Here is a 12674-nt window from a genome sequence, read left to right as displayed (position 1 = left end):
GTGGGGCAGGAGGGCCGAAAACACCCCCGCTGACTGTTCTCAAGAGAGCCCCTAGGATATGCTTAGCTTCTTTGAGAAATTCCTTATTGGCTACATCCTCCATTGGCCAGGGCTGAGGGTGGGGGTTGCTGCTATAGAATGGGTTCCCTGAGAGCGGCAGGGATAAGAGGAACCTATAATAATAGAGACCAAGTGGTAGGCCTTGACTCTGGGAAAATAGGCACAACTCTCCCAGGAGCCGCCAGGCCAGAGAGGCAGCCAGAAGTCTGGAATCTCAGAGAGCCACGGAACATGGTGTTCTGTTCTGGGACATGGTGTTCCCAGAGGCATGTTAGATGGGCAGAGAGAAAGAGCGTTGCTTAACTTATTTCAAAATAATCAGCTGCCCCAATAAAAAGTCATGATCCTTTGTCTGGTTCCCAGGCTAAGGTAAGACCTAGAACCTACTGAATAAAGAAGGATCCTGCATCACCAGGCACATGGTAGGGTGAGTATCCCCCGTCCTTCCAGAGAAAGAAGTTAGGTGATTGCTTGAGAAATCACACACTGGGGAAAGGGGACCCTGCAGACATTTGGGGAACTCTTGGACACAGAGTCCAAGTGGATATTTACTCAGGGACCTGAGGCATCTTCATGGCCCTTGGCAGAAGGAGGACATGGAGATCAGGAAGTTGTCCTAGCCCATGACCAGCTTTCCATAGGGCCACCAGGTCCATAGACCCACCTAGTAGGCGTTTTCCTGGCCTCGCAATATATAATCGGGATCGACATAGCTGAGAGTTGACAGAATCCTCACATTGGGTCCTTGCCCTAGGGGGTAAGGGCCGTGACAGGAAGGCAGGAGAAGGGGAAGCCCATCTCAGCCAACAAATAATCCTGTCTCATCAGGGTAATGGCAGAGATGAGTGTCACCCTTTAAGACCTAAAGGATGGTCTCATCATTTCTCCCATTTAGTTCCGCAGTCTGACCCTCTGACATCTACCACTGTTAGCTCCATGCCTCCTGCTTCTACCACATCCATAGCCACCTTGGGCTGGAGGCCATGGGCTTATAATCAGATAACAGGAGAAGAAAAAGACAACCTTCGGTTCATGGATGGGTTGGCTTGGTATATGGGGGAAAGCCACCAAAGGACGAGAGCTCCCCTGGAGCTCTGCTCAGGAGTGCCCTGGAGTTGCAGAGAGGAGAAATCCTCCCCACGCTCTGACCTTCAGGTGGTACAGTTGGTCATCTGCTTTGTGCACAAAGAGAAGTGGCCGGAAGTAGAGATGCACGTGAATTCAGGGGGTAATGGCATATGGTTTGGCTGGTCGGTCAGGGACCTAGAAGGAGTAGCATTCGACGATTGGGAAAAAAGAGGTCTTGGGAAAGGCATGTGGATGGGCCCGTGGGAGGGGGCACAAGGTGTGAAATTTTTTTATCACTCATTAATGTGATCATTGAGAACCTTACGGGGGCTGGGGTGAAGCCAATGGCTCTCAGGCCAGAGAGAAGGGAAGAGGTCAGTGGGAGGCAGAAACAGCAGATGCCCACTACAGGGACAGATTTGTGTGGGGAGCAAGTGGCCAAGAAAAATGTCCCTAGATTCTTACTTCTAGGACGGAGCTGAGAGATCATTGCGTCCAATCTCTCACCAGAGAGGTAATTAACCAGCCCCATTTGGACACTTTCAAGCAGGACGTTCATTACCTCTCCCTGTTTCTCTTTAGGACATCTACTGTCATTCAGCAGTGTTTCCTCACATGGCCCGTCGGGGTTTCCCCTTCCTACCCTCCACAGGAGGGCACCTACCCTCCCCCTCGCTTTAGGCCCCATGCCAAGCTAGGATATATATACAAGAAAGTATTTTGGTAAGACAGGGGGAAGTGACAGATACTTCCTTAGCAGAATCACTCAGTGAAGTACCCTGTGAGAAGTGATCCATCTTGGGACAATTTCACTGCTCAGTGTTTGCTCAGAGGGAACTAAAACCTCTCCCTCACACACAAACCACCTCCACTTCCATTAAGAGAAAAACCAGAAAGAACCATCTGATGGATAGCCTGGAATGGGGAAGCAAATGGATAAAATAAAATGGCCCGAGACTGGTTGGGGCAGGGGCGGGGAGGGGAGGGAAAAAAAAAAAAAGCAGAAACCAGAGAGGGAGCCTTCAGATGTCCACTGGAAAGGCTTCCCCCAAAATAGATTAACTTTCCTGAATCCTTCTTGAGGCTCCGACTGTAACGCTGATTGTCTCATGAGACGGTTTTTCTTTCTCCTCCTTCCAAACTGAAGGGTTATACTTACCTTTAGCTTAACCTGGTACTAATTATGTCTGAGTATAACCCAACTTCTCCTGGTAGGGCCAGTTTCAGAAGGAGGGCAGCATGGCTGTTGCCTGGGAGTAGGGGGACCCCTTGGCCTTAATCAGAAAAGCAGTGCCAGCTAACTCATATGTCCATAAGAGACCCCGCATCTTAGAAGCAGGGTCTAAAGGATCCCCACTCCTGCCAGAGTGGGCAACGCCCTTGGTGAAAATTTTAAAATACTGTCCATCAGCCCCCAACCGTTTCTGTGGTGTATTTCTTCCAAGATGCAAATTTCAAGGTGCAACCGTGGCTCTGATGCGTCTCCCCGAAGGCAGCAGCTGCCCTCAGCTGAAATTATGAAATCAAATCACACGAGGGGAAGGCTGCTTACCCAGGAGGCGAGATTTATTTTATTGTCTAATATTTAAACAGTTTAATATGCGTCCCAAAGCATTGTCTGAATGGTTCAGAAAAGAGCATGTAGTGGATAGACGGGTAAGTCCCTCATTTTTAAAGTTAAGGAATTCATATACATATTTTATTGACAGAGCATGTTTCTCCCCATCTACAATTAATGCGTTTAGAGAATGTCAGTTTGAAGGGGCACCCACGTCTCTCGGGTCCCCCAACCCCTGGCTTTAATAGCCTGTGGGTACGAATTATCACTAATGCCCAAACCACAATAGCTCTTTGCTCTGGCCTGCAGCGCCCCAAATGTCTGGCCACCCCCTCCTCAGCGTCTCTGAATGAGGGACGGCTCTGTGCCCAAGGACAAGCCTCCCTGTCTGAACCTGCTCCCCAGCCAGCCACTGCCCACATGTCTCCTGGAAGGCGGGCCCTGCACTGCGTCTGCTTCCGGAGCTCTGCAGGGGTGAGGCTTTGCCCCCTGCTGGCTGGTGTTTGCTGGGGTGCCCAGAGCCCTCAGGCTGGGAAGCGCCAGGGCCTGGGGAGACCAGGAGGTGAAGGAAGAGAGGGAGAAGGGCCTCTCCGCAGCTCCACACCACATTCTGTCCCCTGGGGTCCCAGAGGGACAGAGGTGTGTGCCGTCTCCCCACATCCTTCAGCTTCCCGCCCACGCCTGTCACCATCAAGGTTCTTAACCACAGCAAAGGAAACAGTCAACAAAACAAAGAGGCAACCCACGGAATGGGAGAAGATATTTGCAAATGACAGTACAGACAAAAGGTTGATATCCAGGATCTCTAAAGAACTTCTCAAACTCAACACATACAAAACAGATAATCATGTCAAAAAATGGGCAGAAGACATGAACAGACACTTCTCCAATGAAGACATACAAATGGCTATCAGACACATAAAAAAATGTTCATCATCACTAGCCATCAGGGAGATTCAAATTAAAACCACATTGAGATACGACCTTACACCAGTTAGAATGGCCAAAATTAGCAAGACAGGAAACAACGTGTGTTGGAGAGGATGTGGAGAAAGGGGAACCCTCTTACACTGTTGGTGGGAATGCAAGTTGGTGCAGCCACTTTGGAGAACAGTGTGGAGATTCCTCAAGAAATTAAAAATAGAGCTTCCCTATGACCCTGCAATTGCACTACTGGGTATTTACCCCAAAGATACAGATGTAGTGAAAAGAAGGGCCATCTGTACCCCAATGTTTATAGCAGCAATGGCCACGGTCACCAAACTGTGGAAAGAATCAAGATGCCCTTCAATGGATGAATGGATAAGGAAGATGTGGTCCATATACACTATGGAGTATTATGCCTCCATCAGAAAGGATGCATACCCAACTTTTGTATCAACATGGACGGGACTGGAAGAGATTATGCTGAGTGAAATGAGTCAAGCAGAGAGAGTCAATTATCATATGGTTTCACTTATTTGTGGAGCATAACAAATAACATGGAGGACATGGGGAGATGGAGAGGAGAAGGGAGTTGAGGGAAATTGGAAGGGGAGGTGAACCATGAGAGACTTTGGACTCTGAAAAACAATCTGAGGGTTTTGAAGGGGCGGGGGGTGGGAGGTCGGGGGAGCCTGGTGGTGGGTATTATGGAGGGCACGTATTGCATGGAGCACTGGGTGTGGTGCAAAAACAATGAATTCTGTTACACTGAAAAGAAATTAAAAAAAAAAAAAAGAAGAAGCACAACAACTAAAAGGGAAAATCCACTAGAGGGATTTGAGCAGGCAAAAGGAAAAATCAGCAATCTTGAAGACAGATCAACTGAAATTATCCAGCCTAAGAAACAGAAAGGAAAAAGAATAAAGAAAAATAAACCTCTGAGACCTGCCAGACATCATCCAGTGTATGGGGTTTTGTTTTGGAGTGATGAAAATGTTCTGGAATTAGATAACAATAAGGGTTACACACCTCTGTGAACATACTAAATTGTACATTTTAAAATGGTGAATTTTATGGCATATGAATTATATCACAATAAAAAGTAATTTAAAAAAATGTTCTTAACCAGTTCCTCGGCCTGCCCCAGGGGACACGGGCCTCTCTAGTCCCTCCCTTCTCCTCTCTCACTTCCTCATTCCTGGATTTCCTTTCACATAGTGTGTGTGCCTGTGTGTGTGCACGTGCACACACAGACACAGACACACAGACACACGCAGGAATGTAACCCCCATGAGAGCACGTATTTTTTGCCCATTTTATTCACCATTGTGTCTTTATTGCTCCGAATAATACTTAGTGCATAACAGATGCTCAATGAACTTTGTAGAAAGAACAAAAAAAAGTGGATCCAAGAGGCCCTCCTGGATCCTCCCGCAGCACAAAAGCCCACCCCGTGTGTATTGTTTCAGACCAAAGAGCGCACATGGCCACCAGCCCTCCAAGCCCGCAGCCTGCCTACGCTCGCCTAGGACACCCAGCCAGGGGGATGCGCTTGCCACAGGTTATCGGCGTGCCCTGGTCTCGGCATGCCCGGCCTGCCAAAGGAGCACAAGTCACCGGCGTTCCAGCTCCAGCCCACTCAGCTAGAGGAAGTCCAGCCTTCCCAGCGCTCCTGGGATCTGCAGGGGAGCGTCGCCGCATTCGTTTCTGCCATCTTGTGCCCCTACCGCTCGCTACTCTGCTTTCGCCAGCCTCCCCTGCTGCCCACACGGACCCAGCCCGTCCCCAGCCCGTCCCCGGCCTCCCTCAGCCAACCCTCCTCATCCCCAGCAGCAGCCCAGATGGTTCCAGGAGTTGGACACGATAGTAGGGGACTAGGTTCATCTTGTCAACAGTTCACTGCAGGGGGGAGGGGAGAGAAGGCCGGCAGGATACTCCCTTTCTGCGGCCCCTCCACGACGTGGGGTCCGTTCTCCAGGGCCTCTGAGCTCTCCGGCCCTCTGCTCACTGCTGGCGGCAGGGAAACTGCCATCGGACCTCAGCTTCCACCCCTACCTCATTTCCTCCCCTTGCCCATCAGCCCACAACTCCTCACGCCTTCATTCTGTTCCAAGATCGCACCCACCTTGCTCCCGCTGCGGGACCACTGCTTGTCCTGGGTCACCCAGCTGGCTGTTTCTGACCTTTATTTCCTTTTGGAATGTTGCTCCAGGAGGCCTCCTCTGAGCACGCTGTCTACAGGAGCCACCCAGCCCCTCCCTGCCACTTCTGCCTGCTTCATGGGCCTCACAGCACCGGTCACTTGCTGAATCAGTCTTCACCTTGGCCCGTGTGTCATCTGTCTCTCTTCGGTACATTGGAAGCCGCCTGAGAGCAAGGATTTTGTGCCATTCACGCCTGTATCTCAACACTTAGAGCCGTGCCTGGCACATAGTAGGTGCTCAAGTAAAATCCGCTGGATGCTGAATGGCGAAGAGCTTCCCTATTTGGAGTTCTGGACCAGTAACCCCCAGGCCCAGAGACAGGAAAGGTTTTCCGTCCTCCCAGTTTCAGGCCCATCTCAGGAGCTCTGGTATTTCATGATGGCACCCGGCTCTTCCCGGCTTGCCAGATGGTGAAACCGTTGAGCCTCCTCAGGGAAAACACCGCACAGGGGTATGGTCTAGCCTTAGCTCCCACCAAACCAGGCAGAACTCCCCAACGTCAGGACGTTTCCTAGTGATCCCTGAGGGTTGAAGACCACCATACGAGGCATCAGCGGTCTGGTCCAAGTTAAGTCCTGCCAGACCCAGGCCAGTTTCTTTTTAGCCAAAGCCAGTCAGGGTCAGGCCTGTGTGAGCTTCCTCAGAGCCTCGACTCACGCCCACCCCATCTGTGAGTGTGTGAACAACACGCACACACATCACAAGTCACAGACCACTGAAATCCGTTCTGAGAAACTTCTGAATCTGTAAACTAAGGTCTCCGTACCATCGCACCCCACTGACATTTGGAAGCAGACCACTTACTTCGTGTTCAGGGGGGGGTTGGGTCTGGTCAGTGACCCCAGGGTCCTCCCCAGGGAGGACAGGTGGGAACCCGCTGGCCATCCATGGAACTCGTGTCTCCTCCTTGTGTTCACCCAAGGTGCAAAGGGACATCTGACGCCTACCACAACCTTGCAGAAGGCAGTTCTGTCAGGTCCGGCCACCAAGGTCTCAGGAGGACTCGAGGCCCTCCACGCCACACCCCCTCGCCCCGCCCAGCGCCCCCACACCCCTTCCTAGCCGCGAAGTGCTCCTCAGCTGCATTATCTGCCCCCTTCCACAGGTGCAAACACCCAGGAGGCTTGATTACCTGGCGATGGTTTTAGCTGTTTCAGCCTCTCTGTGAGGAGATTTTAAAATGTTAAAAGCACAGAAGATGGCTCCTTGAAGTGTTTCCGCAATCAGAAATCAAAGGGGAGGAGGAAACCTTTGAAAATCAGAAGAGGCCAAGAGAGGACCACATGCCCAGCAAATGCAGGGTTGTGCACTGATGGGAGGGGGTGAGGGCACAGGAAGGTGGTTGGGGGGTTGGGTGACACATGTGGCCATTCGGGCTTGGAGAAGGAGGAGGGCCCAGGAAGAGGAGGACCAAAGGGGGACTGTAAGCTGCTCAGAAAGATGAGGTAGGGTTCACCTGGCGACAGCTGGCTCAGCGCGGCCCCTGTCTCTTCCCTCCGGCGCTATTCACCCAGAGAAGGCTCTGTCCTCAGTGCCTGACTCATGAGAAAATCCTATCGCGGTAACTGGGGGGAAAGGATCCAAAAAGCTTGGAATGTAGGGCGTTAAGAAGAGGAAAACATTGAGTTTGCTTGTTTTCAACGTTCAAATGCACATAAGAATTATGAGGAAGTGAGTAAACCTTGGCTGGGAATTCCTGGCAGGAGGGTTGCGTAGACATGGCTCTCTGGATACCATTTTCAGCCTGTCCCCTCCTCCTGCCCTAACAGAACACTCCTGAAATGGCCACCAGAAAAAGGGCAAGACTCGCATCAGCCCTCAAAACTAGCCATCCACACCCAGGAAACCAGAACTTTCTGTCAGACTGTACCCCGTGGGGCCACGGGGAAGGCATCACAAGAGAAGCCAGCCTGCTACCCCCTCAGACAGGGGACATGTGTCCAGCACAGGGTAGGGGATGCTGGCCACGCTGGGGGTTCTCTCACCCAAGAGATGGTGGGGTGAGGGTGCCCCGCCGAGCTTTCCTCCCACCTGTGCCTGCCTGCAGCTTCCCGACCACCCCAAGTGTCCCGACCACCCCAAGTGTGCTCTGCATGCCTGGCTGGTCCCACCTGGGCATAGCCACCAGGAAGCCCTGAGAAGCAGGTCGCGGGCTGCGGGGGTGGGGGGGGGTGGGGGGGGGGGCTCTCTGAAGCAGAAAAGCAGGCCACCATGCTGCCAGGAATTCCCCCAAACTTTCGATTAACTTATTTGCAATGGTGATGTCTTCTTGAGAATTTAAAAATAATAAAACTCCTTTTTTTTTTTTCCTTTTCTACGAGTTCATCCGTGGAGATGTCACTCACGCAGCCGGCAGTGGCTCCTCCGCTCCTGCTTTCCGCCACGCCTCCTGGGCCGCACCGTGTCTGACACGATCATTCTCTCTGTGTTCTCTGTCCGTTTCCCTGGATTCCTTCGGTCTGAACCTGGCGACCCTCTGAGAAAGATTCAGGCAGGAACTCTTACCAACTTCCCAGTGAACGTGGCTTATTTCCTTCTTGAGTAGTTGCTGGATCGGCAAAAAACCAAAACCAAAACAAAACAAAAATCCCTTTCTTCTCTTCCCCTCATTGGAGAAATAGGTCAGAGAAATTGGACAACTGGAGATCAAAATGCCAGGTTTATCACTGACAAAGGGGACTGCGGAGAGTGGCTTCGGCTCCTCAGATGGGCTCCCTAGTGGTGGACGCTTGAACTGGACAGGCTTGGCAGGCAACCCCTGATACACTGCCCCCTGCAGGCCCAAGCTGGGTATTGCAGGCACAGAGCTGCCCAGGAAATTCTGAGAAGGAACTGGGGGCCCCATTACCAATGAGAGAAGATATTCCTCTGAGGAGTAGGGAGGACACTGCCCCCCACCCCACCCCTAGCCTAACCCCCACCCCTAGTCTCACCCCCACACAGAAAATGAAACCAGGGAATAAGGATTATACCCTGACAGCCATCCTGGGCAGACTCCCCTCTGAGGATGAGGTAAATGGAAGCTCATAGGATCTGGGAAGTTTCTGGAGCTCAAAGTATAATCATCCCTCGAAGGGTCTGAGAAATCTCTCTGGGGAAAAAAAATTTACTGCCACACAAGTTTAAATACACACACACACACACACACACACACACACACATCTGAATATCAGATTTGAATTCTCAATAGGATTCCAAGGAGGCTCTGGAAAAGATCTAGAATCTATAAAAGATCATAATAACGGGGCAGAAATCTGAGAGCAGGAAGTAGAGCAGGGCGACAGAAACCACAATGGCTGGGTTAAAACCCATGACGGAGGCTGTAAATAGCAGAGGAGACACTGGAGACAATGCAATTAACATGGTCAAGGGGAAAATGATGAAGAGACGAAAAGGAAAGAGGCAGGCAGTCTGGCACAGGGGATACAACCTGGGAATCATAGGAATCTGGGGAGAAAAGAGTGGGTACAGCAAAAGCAGTCATCAAAGACCTGGCAGGAGAAAACTTTGCTGGTATACAGAAAGAACTTGGTTGGAAGCTGAGCATATGTTCTGAGTCCCAAGCAAAGTTGATGAAAAGAAGGCCACATTTAGACACACTATGGCAGCATTCTCAAAAAAAAAAAAAAAAAAAAGTTAGAATTTCTGGAACATACACATGAGCTTTGGAATGAAATTGAAGAGGGAGAGAGGTTTTACTTTTCTTTCAATATCCTTTGTTCTGGTGTGTGTGTGTGTGTGTGTGTGTGACTAAAACACCACATGCATATATTTCTTTGATAATTTAAAAAATAAGCTCAAATTGGAGGGAGGGGTGATAAATGAGGATCTTACAGACAAATGGGGGGAAGAAAAAAACAAAAGCCTAAATTAAAATGATCTCAAACTTCTCACATCATCCAGAGAAGTAAATGTCATATATACACACACACACACACACACACACACACACGTATATATATGTGTGTATATATGTATATACATGTATATATACATATATGTTTATATACATGTATGTGTATATATGTATATATATCTATATATATATACACATATATATATGTTTTTTTTTAACCTCAACTCATTGTTAGAAATACATTTAATTTTGGGCATCTGGATGGCTCAGTTGGTTAAGTGTTTGACTTGATTTTGGCCCAGGTCCTGATCTCAGGGTCCTGGGATCAAGTCCCTCTTCAGGCTCCATGCTTCATGGGAGTCTGCTTCGAATTCTCTCTCCCCCTCTTCCTCTGCCCTTCCCCCAACTCATATACACACATACTCTCTCTCTCTCTCTAAAATAGATAAATGAATCTTGGGATGCCTGTGAGGCTCCGTCATTAAGCATCTGCCTTCAGCTTGGGTCATGATCTCAGGGTCCTGGGATTGAGCCCCGCATCGGGCTCCCTGCTCCCCTGCTTCTCCCTCTCCCATTCCCCCCGCTGTGTTCCCTCTCTCATGTGTTTCTCTCTGTCAAATAAATAAATAATAACATCTTTAAAAAAAATAAAATAGATAAGTGAATCTTAAAAAAAAGAAATACAGGGGCGCCTGGGTGGCTCAGTGGGTTAAAGCCTCTGCCTTCAGCTCAGGTCATGATCTCAGGGTCCTGGGATCAAGCCCCGCATCAGGCTCTCTGCTCATCAGGGAGCCTGTTTCCTTGTCTCTCTCTGCCTGTCTCTCTGCCTACTTGTGATCTCTGTCTGTCAAATAAATAAATAAAATCTTAAAAAAAAAGAAATACATTTTACTTTGTAACTGATAGATAGGTAGATGATATAAACATTTTAAATCTACCTCTTAGATCTTCAGACACTTATGATGCAAAAATTACCAAAAAAGCACTTCAATATTTTCTATTTTTGCCTGTATCATTCTATGCTTTTTAAAATGCAGTCACAATCTATTAAATTGATTTGAGTTATGACCTGGGTTTGAAATACACTGATCTAGAGACACCTAAAGGAAAAGCCATGTTATCATTCATGAACGAAGGGAACAAAAAGACCTTCTTAGGGGTGGAAGTTGTTTAAAAAATAATTCCTCCCGAGTACTGTCCTTGACTAAATCACATACTCCTTTTGCAAATGTATGCTAGGACACTAAAGAAAAAAAAAAAAATCAGTTGCAAAAACTCATGAATGAGAAAAAAAATCCACCTTGAGACATTTGCTTAGAGGGCTAGGGAAAGGAGAGCTCTCATGTATTCTCAGAAGGATTCATATATTCCAATCTTCTGGCAATAGCTTTTAAAAATTGAAATGTACATAGTCATTTCACTCTTGCAAATGTATACACAAAAGCAAAGACAGTGGTGTGGAAGGATACATGAACTAAGATGCTTCTTGCAGCAGTATGTGTAATGGGCAAATAACCAGCATTGACCAACACATCCAATAACCAGTTAATGGTTTAATAAAGGATGATACATCCATACTAAAGTAATACACATCATGTAGCTATTTCTAATAAACCAGCTATGCATGTATCAACCTGGAAGAGTGTCCATGATGAAATAAACCTAGAACGGTGTCTGTGAGAAAATGATTTGAAACAGCAAGTAGTTGAATAATTTCGATATGATCCCATTTCTGTACACCGTAGAGGGGGACCTACTCAGGGTTTACAACTGCATACATTTATAAGAGCAGAGAGACAAATGTGGAGGGAGCAAAGCAGACTGTCAGAGCCGGCTGATTCTATATTATTCGACCATAGAAAAAGAGTGAAATCTTGCATTTGCAATGGCATGGATGGAGCTAGAGAGTATCATGCTAAGTGAAATAAGTCAGAGAAAACAAATCGCATGTGATTTCACTTATATGTGGAGTTTAAGAAACAAATGAGCAACGGGGGAAAAAAGAGAGAGAGACAAACCAAGAAACAGACTCGTAACTCAAGAGAACAAACTGATGGTCACCAGAAGGAGGTGGGTCGGGGGATGGGGGAAATAGGGGCTGAGGATGAAGGCGGGCACTCTTCCAGATGAGCACTGGGTGATGTATGGCAGTGCTGGATCACTCTACCGTAGAGCTGAGACTAATATTTCACTGTATGTGAACTAATTGGAATTTAAAAAACAAATAAAAAGCTGGTTAATTCTAAAGGGTGGGGCCGGGGGCAGAGAAAGGAAGGTCATTGGCTTTGGCTTTCCTGAAACACTTTTGAACTGATTGGTTGCGATACATACACTTTACTTTTGAAATTGTTCATCTCATTTTTAAAATGATCTTCTTCGTAAATAAGGGGCATTAAACTGATAATGTAAAATTGTAAGTTATTTGAAGTCGAGACATATGCATTTCTCTAAATAATGGGGGTATTTTAGTAGTTTCAAATTGGGGGCTCCTGAGTGGCTCAGTCAGTCAGGTGTCTGCCTTTGGCACAGGTCCTGATCTTGGGGTCCTGGGATCGAGCCCCACATCAGGGGCTCCGGCTCAGAGGAGAGCCTGCTTCTCCCTCTGCCTGTCTCTCCCCCTACTTGTGCTCTCTCTCTGACAAAATCTTTTTTTTAAGAAGAGTTTTATTTTAATTAATTTATTTTTTAAGATTTTATTTATTTATGAGAGTGAGAGCAAGCACAGAGGGAAGAGAAGCAGACTCCTTGTTGAGCAGGGAGCCCGATGTGGGACTTGATCCCAGGACCCTGGGATCATGACCTGAGCCTAAGGCAGATGCTTAACTGACTGAACGACCCTGGCACCCCAAATAAAATCTTTTTAAAAATTACAAAGTTTGGGGACACCTGGGTGGCTCAGTGGGTTAAGCCGCTGCCTTTGGCTTGGGTCATGATCCCAGGGTCCTGGGATGGAGTCCTGCATCGGTCTCCTTGCTCAGTGGGGAGCCTGCTTCTCTCTCTCTCC

The sequence above is a fragment of the Martes martes genome (assembly GCF_963455335.1).
Source record: "Martes martes genome assembly, chromosome: 16".
In the NCBI taxonomy this organism is placed as follows: Eukaryota; Metazoa; Chordata; class Mammalia; order Carnivora; family Mustelidae; genus Martes; species Martes martes.
Note: the sequence above shows the minus strand (reverse complement) of the source record.